The 24,537-nt window shown below is 35.5% G+C and overlaps 1 protein-coding gene across 2 annotated transcripts in view; it reads right to left on the bottom strand.

Moving 5' to 3' along the window:
* LOC138701721 (uncharacterized) overlaps positions 1 to 24,322 on the bottom strand; it is a 384,144-nt gene extending 359,822 nt beyond the window's left edge. For both annotated transcript variants that reach the window (XM_069828923.1, XM_069828922.1), the window contains exon 1: positions 24,235 to 24,322. The gene's annotated coding sequence lies outside the window, so the exon portion shown is untranslated. The remainder of the gene's footprint in view (positions 1 to 24,234) is intronic.
* Positions 24,323 to 24,537: the final 215 nt, after the last annotated feature.

Consider the following 24,537-nt stretch of genomic DNA (forward strand, 5'->3'; position numbering starts at 1 on the left):
AAGGGTAAAGAGGGAATTAGGTATTGAATAGAGGAAAATTATACCACAATCAGTCATTAACTCATCAAGCTGACCAGTGCTAATTGATGAGTAGCCCCTTCCTTCTCTCTGTTAATTCCCGATTTACCACGAAAATCGTCTGTAGCTGCATTTAGATTGGCAACAGGCTATGATTGTTTGGCCAAACACCTGCATAGAATTGAAATATATCAGTCCCCTAACTGCCCATTGTGCAACTCAAACCAAGAAATGGATTCGGAACATCTCAAAATCTGTGCTTCAGTGGCTGGCCATGATAATATCTTTGAAAAATATTGGAGTGCAAGAGGTCAAATGACTTTATTGTCAAACGCCTGGCATTAGAAAACAACAACTTATTTAGTCTGCTTTACTTTATTTTTAAACAATATTCTTGCAAAAAAAAAAAAAAAAAAGAATAAAACATGTAGACAAAGTATTTGCCACTACGTGGTAATAGTTTATACCGTTAACATTACTAAAGGTAATTTTTATTCAGAACAATGATAACATGCATTCAATTACGAATCACTCACTTGTCTACAAGCTCATTAATACTGCATTATTTTAAATATCCTCATAAAAAATAAAAATTGAACTAGAATGTTCATCTAAAGAACCTAGTTATATGAGTATTCATGATGTTCATGGTTACATTGGAACAAGAACGAATTTATAAACTCCCAATTATAGATTGACCAAGACACAGAATAGCACAAATTTTGCCGGCCTCTATCATCCATATGCCTGGGGACAGAGAGTTGCCCTTTACACTGCAGACAGAGTTCGAAGAGCTCTATTCACTGCACTTATCAGCTTTGTTCTCACTATACATACGGCAGAGTTATGGTGGCGAGAATGGAGCAAATCCATTGCACTTTTTTATAGACTTAGTTTTTAGTACCTAAAATATTTCAGTCTCTAATCTCTGGAAATAATGGCCATACCGAGGAACAGGATGGGGTCTTGTATTCCCCCTTGACTTGCTTCGGATACAATAGCATGAAAATATGAATCTCGACCACAAGCTGATGAAAATAATAATAATAATAATAATAATAATAATAATAATAATAGTTTATTTTAACTGAGAGTTAAAGCCTTTCACTCAACCAAGAAAATTACTACATTGCTATGAATATACCCATAATTAATACAATACAATACAATTCAATACAGTACAATACAATACAATTCAAAGCAATACAATACTACAATACAAGACAATATAGTTATATACAATAGAAGTAATTTAATACACGACGCTGGTACAGATGTTCGACCGCGTAACGTAGCTTAAGGAAGACTCAGTCAGCGTCGTGGTACCACCACTGAAGATGGAGGAGCATTCCTCCGAAACATGTCTGGTTTTTAACTGATTTTATTAATTTTATTCAATCATTAAAAAGTGTTCATATAACTGTATTAAATTACTTCTATTGTATATAACTATCTCACTCATGAACACCTAACTTATGTAATTTAAACAAGACAATATAATACATAATTAATATAATACAATGGCAATTCTTTTTATCTTCACAACACCAATAAAATAATTATGTAATAATAATAATAATAATAATAATAATAATAATAATAATAATAGTCATACCTAAATTAAATTAAATTATTAAACATAACTTAAATTTGAATGCGCCCATAAGAAATCATTTAGCCTTTTCTTGAAAGTGGTTATTGTCTGGCAGCCCCTAATCTTCTGAGGTAGAAAATTCCATTCACAGGGAACTGAGACAGTAAAAGAGGATGAATAGTGGGATGTTCTATAGGATTTGGCTCTCCTGTGACCTGGTGTTTAGATTGTGATTGGAGGATAAGTAGTTAAACTGGGAACGAAGATAATTTTGAGTAGAAGTGTGGAGAACTCGAAACAGAAGAGACAGCGAATGAAGTGTTCTACGGTTACTAAGTTGCACCCAGGATAAAGATTTGAACGAGGGTGTAATATGGTCAAATTTGTGAGCATTGCTGATGAATCTGACACACATATTGTGCACATGCTGCAGCTTGTTCGAAAGGTCAGTTGTCAAGTCTGTAAGTATTACGTCGCAATAGTCAAACAGTGGTAGCACAAGGGTTTGCATTAAAGTCTGTTTTAATTCTGGTGGGAGGAAGTTTCTGAATGTGTTAAGAGAATGCATGCTATAGCACACTCTCTTGGATATTTCCTTTATTCGGCATTCCCAATTTTAATTTTCGTCCAAGAAAATGCCGAGGTTTCTGATGACAAAATGGCACGGAATAGTGGCATTATTTACTGTAATAATTGGGATGTCTGTTGTTCATTGTGTTCAGTAGTCTCTTATGTACAATTATTATAGCTTGTGACTTACTAGCATTTAACCTAAGTCCGAACTTATTTGCCCATGAAGAAACTTGATTCAAGTCATGATTAAAAAAGAATACCAAGGCTATTCCATTCCGCCAACATTCTCACTGCCATAACTCTGCTATGTGTAATGACAACAAAGGCGATACGTGTCGCAAATAGAGCTCCCCGAACTCTATCTGTAGAGTAAAGGAGAACCCTCTGTCCCCTGGCATATGGATGGTAGAGGCCGGAAAAAATTAAAAAATGGGTCATTTTGACTTTCCAAAACAAAGTTTTCTCTACACAAGCAGAACGAAGGGGCTCAGAGATCCCCCCTTTTCACTGTAGCATTCCCGCAGGTTTACTAATAATCACCAATAAAGTCGAGCAAATCTAGTGCACTTTTTTGTAGACTTGTTCACTTCAGCTGTGCTTTGTACTTCACTTGCAGTGTGAGAATTCCTCTTGGCTCTGAATGTTATTTGATGTAAGCTACATATCGATTTTAGAAATGTCAGATTTCTTCAAAATTTTAGCAAATAATGTTGTTTTTGTGTCATCTGGAATCTCCTTTGTTGTAGTTTTTTTAGAATATATAATTTTTACTCATTATCTAAATAATTTTATAATTATTTGGACACTTATAATAGTAATAAGCGCACTATACTTTGTATACCTTACACCATCTTCAGTAGGGTAAAGTCGGATGAATCGGGTCAGAAAAGAGAAATCTCTTAATTATAAAACACAACGTTGTTTATTGTACGCAATTACAAATTATGAACTTTAACCTGTATGTATCACTAGTTAAGATTGCACAAATACTATTTAGAGTCTTTTAAACTGCATTTTAGTAAAGCTCTGCATGACCCTATTCGCCTTTCTCTAGTTGGGTGAATCGGGTCAAAAGTAGTGGTTGAATAGGGTCAGTTGAAAAGTACACATATCACTTAAGAACAACGCATCTTCAACAAACAAATTTCTTCCTTCCCTCTGCCCCAACACATTTCTCTTGATACCATTCCCTTCCTTTTCCTTGGCACTGAATCCAGTCACCAAGACGAACAGATAAAGCATCACTATATTTGATCTTGCATAGTCCACATGATCTATTATTATCTTCTTCACTGGATTCTGATTACTCACATGGTGATGACGATGATGTGGTTAATTCTGGATTCTCTTGTTGGTGTTTCCTTTTGCAAAACTCTGGTTCACATCAGGAACTTTTCCTCGTTGATCCACCCTGATTCTGTCATTGTTGCTAGAGACCCAGTCGGCAAACCATCTCTGAATTCAGGTAGATGCTTCTTACCTTTAAAAATGACCATAGGAGGAATGAAGTTTCCTATGGCACTAGTGCAAGCTAAGATGGTGACAAGCCCTTATTTTTCTACACACGTCTGGGCATATACCATTCTGCTTCCTTTCTCGGCGAATACCTTCCTTGTTGATTTGTTGTTTAACGGGAAACCAGATTCATCCGCATTCTAATCATCTGCAGTTTGTCCATCAAGTCAAATTCTTCATTGGTCTTCAACAATGAAAAATACTCCATCACATCTTCTTTATTAAGATCACTGCAACGAGCTGAAGAAAGTCCTTCCGCTTTTCTCAAAGAAATATGTGGGTTTCTTTCCATGAATTTTATTAGCCATGCTTTACCAGCCATTTGCTTTGCTTCAGTAAAGTTATGCTTTACTTTATTGGATTCACAGGCAGCTTTACGCACATCGTTTGAGTCCAATGGAAAACAACAAGCAGAGAGTCTCAATATTCTAGAAGCAAATTCTTTTTCCTGGCTTTATTAAATACAGTTTGCCCACCCTTCAATTTTTCTGAAAGATCTTTCCCACTTTGGAGTCTTCTCTGATGGCAGAAATGAGGAACTCCAAATAATTCCTCTGCATGGCGCTGACTTCTACCTTCCCGGAAAGCTTTAATCACTTTCTTCATATCGTCCTCTGTCCACAAAGTAGTCGTTTTTCTTTCACACCTCCCCATCTGTAATCATAACACAATCCATAAACTAAAATGTAAAAAAAAATGAGTACAGAAAATTGACCCGTTTCACTGTTTTTTAGTGACCCTATTCGCCCGAAACGCAACATTTCATTTTAGAGGGTTGGTTCTAATGCAAGAGGACAATAGAGCGCTGGCAATGCCATAACCTTACTTCAAACACATGCATGTATTATGTTACAAATGCGCAATAAATTAAAAACGAATTGCATCACTTATTTGAATATCATTTCAATAGTATTTTAAAAGTAAAATATTTGCATGCCTTATCTCAAAAAGCACAATCTTCAACTAATAATAACACAACAACGAACATGACTTCCGATGCCTTGCTGTTTTCAACTTGTAGATGAAGTTCTCATGGTCGACGCTAAATGGCAGAACTTCCTTATGTACTTGTTATTTGGTGATAAGGAGGAAATTTCTAAAAATGACCGATTTGGTTACTGACCCGATTCATCCGACTTTACCCTATCTGTTTTCTATTTCACATTTTCTGACATTTATTATTCTTCCAACGGACAAAATGTAGACTTCAAATTGGGCAAAAGATGTCATTGAGATACCAAGCTCAAAACTGTGGCTATGTTGCAAACTAAAATTATTATTTTGAATTGATTATAATTATATAATTCCATGAATATGCAGATATATTCTAATGTGGGATATGTTTTGAATCTTTGAAGATAAATAATTATATGTAAAATTGTCCTATGTAGAGGATGATTTTCGCAACAGAAGTTTTCCAGTAGGTCAATTAATAATGGAATGAAGTCTGTTCAAAATGTTATTCATTAAAAAAATTATGTTTGTGGTTGCAAATTCTATTTTCAGATTTGAATAATAAAAATTGCTTAGTTTACTCCAAAGAATCATGTCAGCAAAGTTATAAAGACATTGAGCAAAAAGTATGGACTCTCTTCCTTTTTTTTTTTCTTTTTCTCCAAATCAGTCGAGTTTTGAGTAGGTCAATTTGTAATGGAATGGAGTCTGCTCAAAATGTTATTCATTTAAAAAAAAAAAAGAAATGTTTGTGCTTTCAAATTCTTCGTGCCATAAGCTCTGTCATCCATATGTCTATAGTGAATGAGTTCGTTATGATAGGTAGTTTTCACTGCAACTGCAGAGTCTGAATCACATGTAACGTACTTTCTGTTCCATTTGGAATCATTGCAATGTACTGTTAACCTTTGTTTACCAGGAGTGGTTGATATTAATGTATGCCACTGACATTGCAGGTTATGCAGTAATGAGGGCTTGTTGACAGAGTTTCGTCACAGTCCATAGTACCACAGTCTAGTATATACAGTCACGAAGCTTGAGTTGTGACGGTGCTAGGAACAATAGACTGTGCCGGTACTATTCCGCATTGTCTGTAATGAGGTGATAGTAGCAATCCTAGTGGTTAGCAACTATCTATGGATGCATATTTACTACGTATTGAGCTTCGTGACTGTGTATACTAGACTGTGGTTTCGTGTTGATAGTCTTAATAGTTAATAAGAAAGAATTGGGAACAAGTGCAATGAATAATAAAATGGACGAATCTTGGTGGAGGTCTTTCCTCCTAAATGAATGGATAGTGATAAATTGTACAGAGATATTGCAGATTTTTGTTGAATAGCAGGAAGTGAATGGTGGTTATTTATGAGAGACATATCAGTTTACCTTATTAGCTCGCATTGCCACTCATTTCTCAAGGGCTTCCACCGTATATAGTCCATACTACAGAACGTCCATATGATAAAACCTCCGTAAGGTCAAAATGTCCATATGGTGAAAATGTCCAGTGTCAAACGTCCATAATGTCCAAGTTCAAAGGCTAATTCTGCTTGAATAGAACACAATAAATTTTATTCCATAACACGTACAAATAAGTATTATTATTCATCGGGAACCAGAGCACCACTTTGAGATGGTAACCAATACTTTTAAGGTAGCTATATGAGAATTTCTCCATTTTATTTGTACCTGTTGTAGTTTCTCACAATCTGGAGAATTTGTCTTTGATTTGTCATATACATTTTATTCACAGGCTCTTTAATTTGTGTATGCCCCCCCTCTTTCTTGCAATATTTGTCTCCAAATTTCATTTCCTTCGCGCTTTATACACTGTATAAATCGGCACTATGTAATTGCTTATCTGTGCCATCCCACAAAACCCAAATGTTATGCAGGTTGCTGTTGGTTATCATTGCAGCATTATAAATTTTCTTTCCCTGCATCGCCAATATATTTTTGTCCTATCTCTATTAAAGTCATAACGTTGGTACAGGTACCCACAAAAAGAAAGAAGTGGCTTACCCTTCTGTGATGGCACTAACTGAGGATTTCGTTCCATCTTCAAACATTTCAGTTTGTACTGTACTTGAAAATTTTTACATAGATTACTATAACTACCTTGAACAATGGATATAGTGTATATTATAGAGCTATGGACATTATGGTTCTGGACATCAGAGTGAAGTGGACATTATAATCCAGGACTTTATGTCTGGTAACCTCTCAAGGAGTCAGAAGCACATGACAGCAGTATCTGGTTGAATTGTAGATCTGAAGCTGATTACCTATTTCCCAATTATAAGGAATGTTGAAACTTCACTGTCAGTTCCACGAATACTAGATATTCATGTAGCCAGGGCTGGGCAAAATACTGACATCCAAGTATTTCAAATACAAATACAAAATACTTCAAAGAATAGTATTTGAATTACAAATACAAAATACTTTTAAAAAATTAACCAAAATACATTTGTATTTCAAATACTCAAAATACATTTGTATTTCAAATACTCGATGCAATATATAAAGAAGTAAGAATATTACTGAAAATCTAAAATATTATATTAACATTAAAAGTATTTTTATCTCGAAATTTCATATAAAGACTGTAACTGAACATTCTTCCTTTTCCCAGTCAGCAATGAAATTATGCTACATCTGAATAATTACTGCTCCCTTAAGAAAAAAAACAGTTTCTTAAAATGTTCATCAAATACCGGTAAGGATCCCCTTGCTGATAAATGAATAAATCCTGCAAAACAGAACAGTCTTTCTACAGGTGCAGAGGAACACAAACTTGTATTATACTTTATAAAAGCTTTTTTCACTGTTGGGTAATTCTCTAGTCCCTTTGCCATTGAATAATTGTATGAGCTCATACTCCACAGTGGGGGCAAAAGGGGTAGTATGTGGCCTCGAGGGTTCACAATTTGCTGATGGTTGTGAACTATTAAAACTCATGAAACGCCATTTAATCCTACCAAGTCCTACACATGCATGTCCACATCATGGTCCCTGGGTAACGCTAAGCCATGTGAGGGCACAAAGCGAGTCCTTGACGCTATAATTGAGACTTATCAGCTAAGGGAGTAAACCCTGACAGAAAATCATCGTCCCCTCAGGATTGCTGGGAGGTTAGGCGTAGGGTTAGTAAACGGACGGATTAATCGTTGGCAACCTGGCTTGAAAAAGGTAAATGAGCTACGGATTGGTACTTGGAACGTTCTAACATTATACAAACCAGGAGCATTGAAAATGCTGATTGAACAATTGAAAATATGTACTGCGGACATAACAGCAATACAGGAAGTGAGATGGTTAGGTGAAGGAGTCACTGAGAAGAAAGAATGTAGGGTCTTCTATAGTTGTAACAAGCATAAACATCAATTTGGTACAGGATTTGTAGTAAATAATAGAGTCAAGCATATTATCATGGACTTTAAACCCTTAAGTGATAGAATATGCATCCTTAGAATTAGAGGTAAATTCTTCAATTGTAGCCTAATTAATGTCTACGCTCCGACAGAAGACAAGCAAGATAATGAAATAGAAAGTTTTTATTATCAATTAGATAAAGCTTATGACTCCTGTCCCAAGAACGACATTAAAATTATACTAGGTGATCTGAACGCACAAGTTGGTAAAGAAAGTGTATACCAAACCACCATTGGGAAACATAGCCTCCACAATGTCAGTAATGACAATGGATGTAGGCTAATAAATTTTGCAGCCTCTAGAGGAATGGTCATAGGAAGTACAATATTTTGTCATAAGAAGATCCACAAAGGTACCTGGACACACCCTGACGGAGTAACTGTGAACCAGATTGACCACATTCTAATACGAGGGGGATCCAGGAAATAACGACCGTTCGCGCATACCCGCCGCGCAGCTGACTCCCCTTCCTTGTTTGAAGGTCAACTGGCTTCCTTAACATGTGTTCTCATAATGTTGTGAGTACTGGTTGCAACAAGTCGCCATTGTGCATTTTCTGTTACTTCAAAATGGACGACGTGATTGATAATCCCGCCGACTGTGAGGAGAGGAGTGTGATTCGATTTTTGAATGCCAGACATTTTAAATTTGCAGAAATTTACCGGCAATTGAAAGAAGTGTATGGTGATACTGTAATGAATGAAATAAATGTGAGAAAATGGTGCGAAATGTTCAACAATGGGCGAACAAATGTCCACGATGAAACTCGACCCGGACGCCCATCACTCATCACAGAAGACCTGAAGACTAAAGTGAACAACAGAATCTTGCAAGACAGGCGCACATCACTCGACGAATTGCATATTGCCTTTCCTGACATTTCTCGTTCTTTGCTTGGTGAAATTGTGTCGCAACATCTTGGCTACCACAAAATCTGTGCCCACCCGCACACTGCTGCTTCAACTCGAGAATTGCAGGATCAATTCGGTTGGGAAATCTTTGATCATCCGCCCTATAGTCCAGACCTTGCTCCTAGTGATTCTCACCTTTTCACTAAGCTGAAAGACTTTCTGGGTGGTACGCGTTTTGGAAGTGATGAAGAGTTGAAGAAGACAGTGAACACCTGGCTTAATGAACTGGCGGCAGAGGAGTATAACACGGGAATTCTAAAGCTAGTGAACAGATACGACAAATGTTTAAATGTAGGTGGTGATTATGTAGAGAAGTAAAGGAAGCTTCAGTTATGTAACAGACTTTGTTTTTTCAAATAAATATATATTTTTTTAATTATTACAACAAAACGGTCGTTATTTCCTGGATCCCCCTCGTAGATAAGAGACATATATCCAGCTTGATGGATGTTAGATCTTACAGAGGAGTTAATATGGACTCAGATCATTTTATGGTTATATCCAAATTTCGACAAAGAATATCAAATCATAAAAATATAAATACACACCAAGTTAACAGCAGGAAAATCGTAAAATTCAACATTGAAGAGCTAAAAAATGAGAAAACTGAAACATTATACAAGCAGCAAATGGAGGAGCAACTAAGAAATAGGAAGAATGACACGACAGCAAATAATGTGACAATAAATGAACAATGGAATGGAATAAAGAATATAATTACTAGAACAGCTGTAAGTGTATTAGGAGAAATTGATAAACCAGAAAGAAATCACTGGTTTGATGAGGAATGTGAATTGGTTACACAAGAGAAGAATTTAGCTTATACCGTAATGCTACAAAGAGGATGCACAAGACAATCTAAAGAAGAATATAGAATTAAAAGGAGAGAGGAGAAAAGAGTTCATAGGATAAAGAAGAGGATATATGAGAATCAGCGTATGGAAAACTTAGAAGACTTCAGAAGGACAAACAATAGTAAGCACTTTTATAAAATTGTCAACTCCGATAGGAAAAACTTTAAACCTAGAATCACTATGTGTAAGGATAATGAAGGTATGATTTTAACAAAAAGGAATGAAATTCTAAAACGATGGACCGAACATTTTAAGGAACTTTTAAACAAGGAACATAATGATCTACAATGTATTATAAATAATAACGATTATAGGAATAATGATCATAATGATATTGATGAACCCACCGAAGAAGAGATAAGAGATGTAATAATTGGATTAAAGAAAAACAAAGCACCAGGAATGGATAGTATCCAATCAGAACTCCTTCAGAGTAGCAGTAATGAATTAATTCAAGACATACAGAAATTAATTAAGGACATATGGACACAAGAAATGATTCCTGATGATTGGAGAATTGGAGTTATATGCCCATTACACAAGAAGGGTGACCAGATGATTTGCTCTAATTATAGAGGAATAACGTTATTAAATACCACTTATAAGATATTCTCCAGAATCTTGCACAACAGGCTATTACCATACACAGAAAGGGCCATAGGAAAATATCAAGCTGGCTTCAGAAGCAGAAAGTCGACAATTGATCAAATTTTTACTTTAAGACAAATTATTGAGAAAACATATGAACAAAATATTAAAACTCATCACTTGTTTGTTGATTTTTCAACGGCATATGACAGCATCAATAGAGCTGAGCTTTATAAGGCGATGGTAGAGCTGAACATTCCGAAGAAGCTGGTGAGACTAGTTAAAACATGCATGGATGACAGTCAGTGTCAAATAAAGATCCAATCTGAACTATCAGATTTATTTCAAACAACTAAGGGTCTAAGACAGGGCGACTCATTAGCATGTCTTTTATTTAATATTGCCCTTGAAAAAGTGATAAGGGATGCAGATATACAAACTAGAAGTAAAATACTCTACAAATCATCCCAAATACTGGCCTATGCTGATGATATAGATATCATTGGTCGATTTGTGGAGAATGTTAAGAGAACATTTACTGCTTTAGAAACAGCAGCCCAAAAAATGCGGCTGAAAATTAACGAACAGAAGACTAAGTACATGATTGTTGGATGTAAAAAACAAAAAAGGGACTTGACAACAACAACCCATTTAAAAATTAATCAATATAAATTTCATAGGGTCTCTAGTTTTGTATATCTGGGCTCCTTAATCAATGACACTAATGATATTAGTGAAGAAATTGATAGAAGAATTCAAAATGCCAATAAAGCATATTTTGGATTATTGAGGCACTTTAAGTCAAGACTTCTTACAAGGGAAACAAAATGCAATATTTATAATGTTTTGGTAAAACCTGTATTAACATATGCCAGTGAAACGTGGACCCTCTCAAAGACTCATATGTCAAGATTGAGATCCTTTGAAACCAAAATTCTAAGGAAGATATATGGCCCAATATGTGATAATGGAGAATGGCGAATAAGATACAACTTTGAACTTTACCAACTATATAAGTCCCCTGATGTGGTTACAGTCATTAAAATATCAAGATAAAGATGGGCAGGACATGTGCAAAGGATGGCAGATCATGAGATACCCAAGAATGTTATGGGGAATAAATTTGAAGGAAAAAGGAGTGTAGGACGACCAAGACTGCGATGGATGGATGGAGTGTTAGAGGATCTAAAGAAAGTGGGAATTAAAGGATGGTGGTTGGTTGCCAGGGACAGAGATACATGGAAGAGAGTTCTAAGGGAGGCCGAGGCTCAAATTGGGCTGTAGCGATGATGATGATGATGATGATGATGATGATCATACTCCACAGTAGACAAGTTCTTTTCTTTTTGCTTTTCAAAGTCTGTTGTACTTGAATTGAAAACATAAAAATTGTTTTCATCGTCTTCATCGTCTGAACTGACCAAAGGTGTAGCAGAGAACTGCTCAGCTGATTTCACACACATATTCTGTATCCTCTTCTTATCATTTTGCGAGGCAGTGTCAGGTAGCCATCTCATCTTAAATGATGGGTGGAAGCAAGCTGCCAAAATAGCTCAATTAGCTTCTGGGATCAGATCAAGCATCGCTTTAAATCTTGATGAAAATGAACTTATTAGGATTGGAGTTACTTGGAATAGATGGCATAAATTACTAGGTAACAGAATATGTAATCTATTTTTGAGGGAAATTAATGTGGACAAAAGTAATAGCACGTCTTCTCATTTTGCATTAAATCAAGGGCTACGGCAATGGGTTTCAGAACTGCACAATATTCTTCAAGGTACTGAAACTCAACATCTTTGAAGGTTGGCAATCCCAGTTTTTCACATATACTGTTTATATCATGTTTGAATTGCAATTTTTGAGAGACTGAGTCATAAAGAGAATTCTATCGAGTTGGGCAAGGAAACTTTAATGAATATTTCAAGATGTCTGTTATAATTTCTGAGGATTTGAGTCTCCTAGACGCATTCCATAATGCTGAACATTTAGCAAGTGTTGGGAGATGGATTCTTGATGCTGTTGGAGATTTCTTTATGGCATTAAGGTAATCAGTTGTGGCAAGAAAACTAAGTGTATGGGTAGCACATCTGAAATGGGTAGACAAATAAGACAAAAGTTCATTCTTCAAATCCAAATCCAAAACTTGAAGGACAAGAAGAAGAAGAAAGTATTTTGAGTATTTGAAATATAAAATACATCAATTTTATGTATTTAAGTACAAAATACTTTCGAAAATCCTTACAAATTACAAAATACAAATGTATTTCAAATACTGCCCAGCCCTGCATATAGCAAGATGAAATTATAGAAGATGATAGACTCCATTTCAGTACCGTATTTTTTTTTTTATTATTATTTCACCCTCTTGTATTTCACTTTTCCCAGTCCTTGTCCATGTATGTTTCTCTTTGGCTGTTGTTCATCTTTTCTTCATTTTGTAATGTTTGATTTTCTAGTTATGAATATTTTTCCTTTGGCATTCTTCATTTGCTTTGTCTTGTTATGTATTTCTTGATATCTTTGTTGCATTGTTGATTTGAAACATACAGATATTGGAGCTATAACATCGCTTATGTTTGCAGGCTGATTCCTTGGGTAGATGGTATTATGTTGCTTGATTGCCTGGCAGTGATGTTTCCTTCATGTCGCAGATTGGTGTGATCATATTTGCAGCAGTGTCCTGGTTACATGATACAGCTAGACACGTAAAGAGTTGCAATGTGAGAAGAAGACAAGGTTGAAAGGGTGAGTGGTTTAGTTAAATAATACAAGTTTTGATAATCCATGTTGAATCTTTCGTACACAACTTTTAACACTTGAATATAAATAATTGATTAAATGGCGATCTTACTCGTGCTAATTATGTAAGCATGTGTGGCTTACAGCTGTTTCGGTGCTACTTGACACCATCCTCAGAGCCTACTGGATTTCGGCGCTATCTCAAATAACAAAAGTTGACAACAAACACACCTTCAAAATATACAGAAAACCAACCACCACCACACACATACACAATACATCTAATCATCCCACAAAACACAAACATGCTGCATTCAGGACAATGGTACACAGATTATTCAACATACCCATGAGCCAACAACACTACAATGAAGAAGTGAACACAATCAAATACATAGCACAAGAAAATGGTTACAACCCAAACATAATAGACAACATCATAAGGAAGACAAAACAAAAACTCAACAAACACAAAAACACACAAAACACAACACAAACATAAGAACACAAGAAAGATATCACACTAACATATGAAAACAAAAACACAAACAAGATCGCATCCTCATTCAGAAAACAGAAATACAACATAGCATACAGAACAGAAAACACACTACAAAGACATCTCAACACACAAACAACACAAACAAATAAATACAACCACACAGGTGTATACAAACTCACATGCAATAGTTACGACAGTTACTGCATTGGACAGACAGGCAGATCATTCCAAACTCGATACAAAGAACACATTAAAGCAATAACCAGAGGACACAATACATCTACATATGCCGAACATATAACTAATGCTGACCACACATACAATAACATAAATACAGACATGGAAATCCTACACATACAACCCAAAAACCAAAAACTCAACACACTAGAACAATATGAAATATACAAACACACTAAAACACACCCTAATCAAATTCTCAACACACAGATCAATTTCAGAACACACACACTATTTGAATATCATCACACGAACGCACTCACACAACAGGCAGCGAAGTTGAGATAGCGCCAAGATCCAGTAGGCTCTGAGGATGGTGTCAAGTAGCACCGAAACAGCTGTAAGCCACACATGCTTATATAATTAACACAAGTAAGATCGCCATTTAATCAATTATTTAAATACAAGTTTATTGCATGAAATGTATTAAACTTTATAATTGCATTGTAAATAGCCTACGTGTGTGTGTGTTTTTTTTTTAATTTCTTATACAGCATGCCCCATTACAAAGTAATATTACATGCATTATATTCTTATTATACTTAGAATTTGTCTCTTAATTTACGTATTATCTTTCGATTTATAGAGAATTGTCTTACTTATGACAGGCTTTAGATTTAATGTGCTTTGTCGTGTTCTGTTCCTTCGTTCTAATATGTACTCTGTGCAATGTTGTACTATATCTCCGTTGTAATTTTACCAAGTTTCTTATATCTAGCACTATAGTTCCATTATTAACACAGATTAGCTTTATTACTTCATACTAATGATGCACTCATTTCTAAATTCTATTGAAGCACTACATTCCTATTGCTGATACCTTTGTTGTTTTGCTATTACCTACTTATGATTAACTTTCCCTTGATCCATTATTTACTATACTTCGTCCTATTTCTATTATAAATTCTTATTTTATGAATTTAATAGCAATGTCCTTCTTCCTAGAATCTATTATTTACATAGGTCATCATCATCAGTTAGCGCTACAGCCCGGGGTGGGTTTTGGCCTCCTTAACAACAGCCTTCCATCTTACTCTGTCCTTTACCATGTTAGTCCATCCTCTCACTCCCATAATTTTAAGATCTTTGGATACCCCATCCATCCACCTTAACTTTGGTCTACCCTTTCTCCTCCTGTTATATAGTCTACCCTTTAACATTTTAATAGGAGTGCATGTTTCAGGCATACTGTTTACATGTCCCAGCCATCTCATAAATTTTACAACATCTTGACCTCCTATCAGGTTAAGAAGTTCATTGTTGGAGCGTATCCTCCATCCTTGATGATCATTGACTGGGCCAAAGATTCTACGCAGAATCTTCTGTTCAAAACTTCTTAAGGAGTTCTCTTCTTTCTTTGTAAATGTCCATGTCTCTGAACCAAAGGTAACTACAGGACGAACTAATGTTTTATAAACTTTAATCTTTGTCATCCTCGATAACAACTGATTTTTAAACAGTGGAAGATTAGCGTAATAAGCCCGATTTCCAGCCTGTATTCTGTCGTTGACACAACCACTCACATCACAGTTATTATTAATAATAACTCCAAGGTATCTGAATTGGGATACACCTTCAAGTGTATACTCCTGGATGGCAATATTTATTGACATAGGTCTCATTTCTATTTACAACACTTGTCTTGAGTTTGCTATCCATTCAGTCATTCTTAGAGACTAATATTTTCCTTCACAGTTCCATTTTGTCAGAGGCACACAGCTCAATCAGAAGGCAGTGTGTGTGTGTGTGTGTGTGTGTGTGTGTGTGTGTGTGTGTGTGTGTGTCTAAAGGAATAGAGGAGAAATAATTCTTAACAATAAGAGACATACTGTAAACTGTATAAAAGCTAATTTCATTGTCAGTGATTTTCAGTACGGTATCCAATATGTTACAAGTGTTAATAGCAGGCTCATAGTATTAAATGTTTGACGTCATTAGGCCCAGTATTTTGTAAGGAGAAGGTGTTGCAGGAATAGTTGATGGAGATGCAATGTGTAATGAATAACTTTCAGTATAGTGACTATAACATTACATGAGTGGTGTTATAAGTTTATTAAGGAATGTAGGAACAGGATATATTTTACATCTTGATTACACAACTTTTAATACTGTATCACTTCGGAATATGTATGATAAGACTTTCTTGTGTTAAATTCTAACCTACCTTGTTTACATGTTTCGACCTATTTATGGGTCATCCTCAGAACTGGTCTTGGCGCCTCTTGTTTTGTTTCCTGTGAGGATGTGTTCATGTGGTATAATGCAGAGTCAAAGAGTGTGTGTGTTCTGAAATTGAGTTGTGTGTTGAGAATTTCGTTGGGATGTGTTTCCGTGTGTCTGTATATTTCATATTGTTCTAGTGTGTTTAGTTTCTGGCTTTTTGGTTGGATGTGTAGTATTTCCATGTCTGTGTTGATGTCTCTGTGGGCGTGGTTAGCATTTGTGATGTGTTCTGCATATGTGGAGGTGTTTTGTAATTTTGTTATGGCTGTGATGTGTTCTTTGTAACGTGTTTGAAAAGGTCTGCCTGTCTGTCCTATGTAGAAGTTGTTGCAGGTGTTACATTTGAGTTTGTATATGTTTGTGTGGCTGTAATCCTCACAGGAAAGAAAACAAGAAGCGCCAAGACCAACAACGACCAGTTCTGAGGATGACCCATAAATAGGTCGAAACATGTAAACAAGGTACGTTACAATTTAACACAAGAAAGTCTTATCATATATACGAGGGGGATCCAGGAAATAACGACCGTTTGCGCATACCCGCCGCGCAGCTGACTCCCCTTCCATGTTTGAAGGTCAACTGGCTTCCTTAATATGTGTTCTCATAATGTTGTGAGTACTGGTTCCAACAAGTCGCCATTGTACATTTTGTGTTACTTCAAAATGAACGACGTGATTGATAATCCCGCCGACTGTGAGGTGAGGAGTGTGATTCGATTTTTGAATGCCCGACATTTGAAACCTGCAGAAATTTACCGGCAATTGAAAGAAGTGTATGGTGATACTGTAATGAATGAAAGAAATGTGAGAAAATGGTGCGAAATGTTCAACAATGGGTGAACAAATGTCCACGATGAAACTCGACCCAGACGCCCATCACTCATCACAGAAGACCTGAAGCCTGAAGTGAACGACAGAATCTTGCAAGACAGGCACACATCACTCGACGAATTGCATATTCTTTGCTTGGTGAAAATGTGTTGCAGCATCTTGGCTACCATAAAATCTGTGGAGTTGTGCTTCTTCACGACAATGCCCGCCCACGCACTGCTGCTTCAACTCGAGAATTGCTGGATCAATTCGGTTGGGAAATCTTTGATCATCCGCCCTATAGTCCAGACCTTGCTCCTAGCGATTTTTACCTTTTCACTAAGCTGAAAGACTTTCTGGGTGGTACGCGTTTTGGAAGTGATGAAGAGTTGAAGAAGACAGTGAACACCTGGCTTAATGAACTGGCGGCAGAGGAGTATAACACGGGAATTCTAAAGCTAGTGAACAGATACGACAAATGTTTAAATGTAGGTGGTGATTATGTAGAGAAGTAAAGGAAACTTCAGTTATGTAACAGACTTTGTTTTTTCAAATAAATATATTTTTTTTAATTATTACAACAAAACGGTCGTTATTTCCTGGATGCCCCTCGTATATTCCGAAGGATATATTTATTTGGGAAGAAAATCATTACCAGACAACATCAGGATTAGGATTTACGTTTACAAGTGACGAGTGATGGAACACACGACAGTCAGTTTTGGGACACATTTTAAATTGTAGATACTTTTTTTGGAAAACATAGTTGATTTATTTTCTTTGTTACAAAGTGTCAGCAGCCATAGTGGAGGAAATTTGTTGAGTGGTATGAAGAGTTCCCTGTTGTGTAAATGACATGGAATTAGAATAAGGTGTAATTTTAGGACCGGACTCGTGTTTACAAATTGAAACATGTTCGGTTATAGTGCTATAAAAGCTGTTTGTAGCACTGTGAGTATGTCTGCTTTTTCAAGACCATGGAGTTGAAGTGAGTATTATGAGAGAAAACAAAACACAGGCATATGGTGCTCGTTACATTGCACGGACATTTATGTGCAAGACTAGCAACAATATTGCAATGAACTAAAAGTAATCAAAATGCAATATATGCATTCTACAGCGATATTATGATGTGATGCGAGAAAATAATGGGTAACTCATTCCAGTCTGCCTAACCATTTCAGCGGCACTTCTATAATACCACAGTTAGTTGCGAAGCTCAATACTTAATAAATATGCATACATAGATGGTTGCTGACCACCAGGATCGCTACTATCGCCTCAGCACAGACCCTTTCCTGCGCAGATGATAATGTATGTTCGGGTTTTCTATTTCAGTGTATGGAGCTCAGTGAAATATTATAACTTTATTGCGTACCATTGCTAAGTTTTATTTAGTGCAATGTGTCCATAAGTTCTGTTTACATCTTATTGCATAATCTGTCGCAGAAATAATTACAAAACTGTGTTATTTTAATGTGAAGAGAATTTTACATGTTAACATAATCTATTCGCATCAACATTTTAAGTTTAAAATGGAAGCTATTTTGAGGTTTAATAAAAAAGAATTTATATTGTAATTTTAATTTAGCACATCTACCTTCCTTAATTGTAGATAGAAAATTTACCATACCACTCCTATGAAATTAGTGTACGTACGATTGTTACTTCGTCTCTTAGGAAATAGATTAATACAATAATTCAGTACGTACTCGGCTGTAGTATTAAAATACAGACAAACTGAATGTGCGTCGTATCATACATGACATTATGCTTAATTATAATGTATAATTGCGAATATAGGAATATAAATAATAACCTATAATTTCCATATGACATAACATAGGCCTACATATGTAATGGCAGAGCATTGGAGACTTTGTAAATCTAGTTGCTCTAGTAACAGCGCTGTGAGGTTACCGTATTTCAATATAGTCAAGTGTCCGAAGGCCAATAAGGCAGCACTCCTAAAGCGGTGGAACTAGCGCTGAGGTAGTTCTTGCAATTTCTGAAGTGAAAATCGTTGAATTTATAAGAGATTTTTTGTGGAGGTGCAGGTAATCGTATAAGCAAGACATAATAAAAGCCAAAACTAACCAAACCTAACCTGTCACAGATCCATATATGCAAGGAATCTGAGTACAAAGGAACTACCTCTGCGCTAGTTTAGTTTAGCCTACTAACATAGTACATTAATCAGACTTCAGATTGGAGTACCGTAAGAAACGAATAAATACAACTGAAATAGAGACAAATTGCATTTACAAGTTATCACTTTATGCTTAATTATAATGTATAAATGCGAATATTGAAGTATTGGTACAGTAAACATAACCTATAATTTCAACATATCTAAATATCCGTGCGGTGCAACTGAAAATCATTGAATCGTGCATAAATGAATGCACAAGAATTTCGCAATATTTAATCCAAATAAAGTCAGGTATTACACATACAAACAACATAATTTTCACACCAAAAATAATATTACACCTTAACTTGCAAGTAAATTATATCTGAAGTGTCTCATAATCATTGTTTTAAATTTATTAATGCAATTACACTACATTTTATAGAAATATATGTTACTCTTTATGCATTGCACTAATTTATATGGTTGAAACGCCACCCTCCGTGATCAGGTTACGTGAGTCACATGGTCTGCCTACATTAAATCACGATGGCAATGACACAGTGTATTGTTCCTAGTACTCACAGCGCTCCAAGCGGCTAGCAACTATCGCGAGAAATGCAAAAAATCATCCCAAGCTTCGCAACTGTATATACTAAACTGTGTATAATATGTAACAGTACTAACAATATGTGTTCAATGATTTAGACTTCTCATGCTCAGTCATTGTGGGACACGCGCACGCACGCACGCACGTACACACGCGCGCGCGCACACACACACACACACACACACACACACACACACACACACACACACACACACACACCTGACATCTTCTGATCAACAACACTCTGAAGTTCTAATCTTTCACAAGTCTCATCTAATTTTTATAGTTTAAAAATACTACGTTTTCTGTTTGATTTTGGATTGTTCACTGAGGCTGTTTCTTTCAGTGAGTTTTGAAATTATTTGGACAGAAGGAACAGGTGTGTTTGGAAACTTTGTACAGAGTTTACGTCTAGTTTTCTTGGTGGGCATTAAAATACATAATAATCACTACACTTTAGGGATGAAGACTTTTGTAACTCGACTTGTGACTACAGTAAATGCCATATGGTGACTGAGGATCTACCCGCACCTCTAACAGCCTGTGCATTGCAGACTGTCAGTAACCCGCCATTTTCTTGGTTCATGTTATAATGTCTCTGTATAATATTTTTTTGTATTGGCAAAGAAAGTTGATAGGTAATATAAAGGAAAGAAAATGTTGATTTAAATTAATTTCTTAATGAAATGTTTACTTCGAGTACACTATGCACAGTTACAGAGTTTAATTTGTTATGTATCCCATTATGCGACAATAGTTCATACTGTGATGAAATGTTTTAATTACACAAGAAAGCTCTTAAGCTTGTTTCCACTTTTGCAACTGTGCAGGAATGATGAGAGGCAAACAACAGTTGCCAGTTAAAATGTCGTTTAGACTTTTGCAACTGTGCAGGAAGAATGAGAGGGAAACAAGAGTTGCCTGTTAGGCAGATATGTGCAAGGCGATAGGCAGGAATAAAATGTGTGTGCATAATCCTGGGGCAAGTATGCACGACTGTTCCACTCTGTGACCAGGAGACATTGACAACTACCTGCTTCTTCAGCAGCTGAGTTCAGGTATTGCATAGGAGCTGCTGTTTTCATTGTGAATATTTGCATAGTTCCGGTGGAGTTCGATTAGTTTATGGGATATTTTTATAAACTTGTTGACAACAATATGACATTTTGAAGTGTATTAGATACCAGTAAATGCAGGACATCATTTTGGCCATGTTAAAACGCTAGCATAATAATATTCAATGAATGACGTATTTATTGGCCATAAGCTCGTAATGAATACTTACATGTATGTATTATTCGACCAAGGCCAGTGGAGTCCTGCAGCCCAGAACATCACTTGTACTTCTGCGTTCGTATAGCATCATCACGATAGTTCACATCGTTGCTTACGAGATTATACAAGCTGGCGCTTAGAGCTTGAAAAACGAGTCTGAAGTGGTTCCCTCGTAATGCCAATTCCGCCACTCGGAGCGCTGTTCTGCCCTATATATTCATAGCAGAACACTTAAAAGACATTGACATTTGGGACATTTAAAGGACTCATCATTGCTTATTAAATGCTTCGTACAATATTTTATGGACAATAGACGTAATTTGCAAACTTCTACTCCTCAATTATATTACAATAAAAGGCTGTCATTCTTGATATTAAAACATATTACATATAAACTGAGGGACTGTCTGCTCTGTACTTCAGTTCATACACCAAACATTTCCGGAAATAAATTAACTTGACATCTTACATATACGCACTATAGCCTACCCTTTTCACCTAATATTATTAATATTGTTATTAAATAAGATATTGCAACTAATTAAGGTACTGCATTATCTTTAATTTCCTTGAATTCATAATTACGCATTTGCAAGAAGGCCTAACTTTTCCCTCTCTTTTTAAAAAAAATACGGACGTCACAATAACTGAGAAGTATAATTATTGCGCGATTTTTTCTTGCAGTGGTGAAAACATTTCTATAGGCCTACTGATTAATCTAGTGAGCATAGTAATAGTAAACGCTGTAGTATTTTAGTGCGTGTACGCCTACTTAGCTCTTGTAAAACGAAATTTTCACTTTCACTTTCAACGAAACACTCACTTATATTCAGTTCTTGTATCTTGCAGTAAATTATCCATTTGTGATCATCTTTCCAATATAACCTCCCATTGAAACGACCACTTAAAATCATGAGCTAGAATTTATTATTTTAAAAACATTTCCACGTACATACTGTGATAATTGTTATGAACCACAATACAAAAGACAACACTGTGAAATTGGATTAATTTACCAAGATCAACATCAATACCGGTAGTATAAAATCACATATAGGCCTAGGCTATATTATTTCATTACTTTATGGTATTAATTAGAAGGATTAATTTTGAAGAATTACAAATATGCTGAAATAATTTATGACACCTCTTATAGAAATGTAAAAATATGTATGTACATTTTGAAACAATGGGTATAGCACCACTTGAAAATATTGAGCAGTAACTTGTAAATTGTTCCATCACGTTGTCTATAGTGTTCATTTATTGTAGCACTTTTAGAACGAACGTGGTTCACATACATAAGAAGAAATGACGATGGAATGAGTCGAACACATACAGTTTTCTTTAATTTTTAGCAAATGATGAAGTTGAATATATACTGTTACTTCATATCCTAACATAAGTAGAGTTGCCACCATAGATGTAACACTTGAAATGAATATAAAATAAATTAATGTATTGGTAATGATACAAGAATAAAAAGAAATTAGGCTAGACATAACCTCACAAAATTACAAACACATGCTAAAACAAAAAAAAAAAAAAACAAAAACTTTACGTATCCGTATAAAATAAAACTAGATATTCCAGATATAATTTGTTTCACATGATAACCACGTCAGCCTATTTCGGCAGCAGCCATTATTAGTTACAGTTTGAGGTGCATTACCTAATCTCATACTAATCTTGTTAAGTTCTCTAACCTAATTCACTGATAATTACGTAACAATACACAGGTCTAAAATACAGACAAATACACATTAATTACCTAATAAGTACAGCATGAAGATAATTCATTACTTTTGTCGGTATTTTCTAAAAGAGAAAGGGAAAACAGTAACAACATTATCTTCAATGTTTACATCACGTCATTCACATTTTCATTAGGCCTATATCAGTAATGCCTGGTAAGTGAAACAATGCATGAAATTATTTTACATTTCGGGTCACATCATTCGAGAGTCGGAAAATGCAATTCGCCACTTTTAACATAGCATTGCTTGTTATATGAGAGAACTTTGACATTTACCTTAACCTATAAAGATACAACCTGTTGGTACCGAGTTCTTCACATAGCAAAACACAGACAATTTTCGAATATAACTTAGCTGAACAAACTTCAAATAACACTGTAATATGCTTGGCATATTTATAATATTCGTACTAAATCAGTAATGCACAATTAATCGAACTATTTTCACGATGCACAATGCTTTGTAATGGTAATATTCATCATTTCATAGGGCAGAGAGGCGAACCTAGCGGCAGAAATTGTCATGACTCACAGAGACCTACTTTCGATCGTGCTATGTGCCAGCTTGTGTAATCCCGTAAGCAACGGTTCACATTATGCCCGCGTCTCCACTCGCTTTGGTAGAGTAATATTTTCTCACGTATTTTCAACAGTAGAGGCTGTTGTGAGGAATCCATTGTTGAGATGCTGGAAATGAGGCGAATGCTGTAGCGGAGTTGTAGAATCGTATAATCTGTAAATTGTAGACCTAAATAAAATTATTCAACGAAAATCATTGTTTCAGCGTTTTATTCGTTGCCTGTTGTGGGAAATAAAATAACTCATGTCAGAAAGAAATGAAATTGCCTCCTATTTTCGTACAGTAAAATGATATACTTGGTAGCGTTCACGAATCTGATCGATTAAACCAAAGGAATATAAATTTCATATAGCTTAAAGACGCAGAATCGGAAGCATGACTCAGTTAATTAATAATGCCTCTACCTAGGATAATTAGCGAATCACACATAAATATCTACATCGCACCGCCATTAATATCTGAAAAAGACTAGTGTCACTTGTTTATAACTATAAAAGTATTTCATTTTTAATAACAATCGTAAGATTTGTAGATTTTAGTAGCATATCCGTTACTCGGAAAATTAAAGAAATGGAGATTTAATGTAAGTTATTCTCTACTTTGGAAGTTTCCTAGCACCCGGTACTCGTCACATAAGCTGTGAAGTCAGCGATTGTTGTATAATCATAAAAGATGTATATTTTCCCTGGACCAAAAATATATTACAAACTGACTAGAATCACATCTAGTAACAAACTATTAAAATTCTTTTCAGAAGGGAGCCACTGTGTAAACATAACAACGATCTATGTATCGAGTACATAGTTTATTTACATAACCTCAAAAGGTTTCATTTTCATATCATCAATAATCAATGTGTATCATTAGTGACAAATATACACAATTACCTGTAATATTTCATTTTTAATGAAAATAATGTCAACAAACCTTCTTCAGTTTTACACAACAGAGAATCAGATCTGTAAATTTTATCCATGATAAACATTCGTATTAAGTTTCTGAAGTTTCTAGCAGTGTGGCCAACACGATTCTTAAAAATCCGCTGTGAAGTCGTGCAGAAACCGCTAAATTCGTATATTGTCAACGTAAAATTATATTATTTTGCTGCTGTGAGCGCTAAAAATACCCGCTATATCCATATATCAGCAATACAAATTTCATAAAATTTACCTGCTAAACTAGCGCCGAAAAATGTTAGATGTAGGGGAAAAACCGCTGAATTAGCAACAC

Source organism: Periplaneta americana, chromosome 6 (genome assembly GCF_040183065.1).
Source record: "Periplaneta americana isolate PAMFEO1 chromosome 6, P.americana_PAMFEO1_priV1, whole genome shotgun sequence".
Taxonomy (NCBI): domain Eukaryota; kingdom Metazoa; phylum Arthropoda; class Insecta; order Blattodea; family Blattidae; genus Periplaneta; species Periplaneta americana.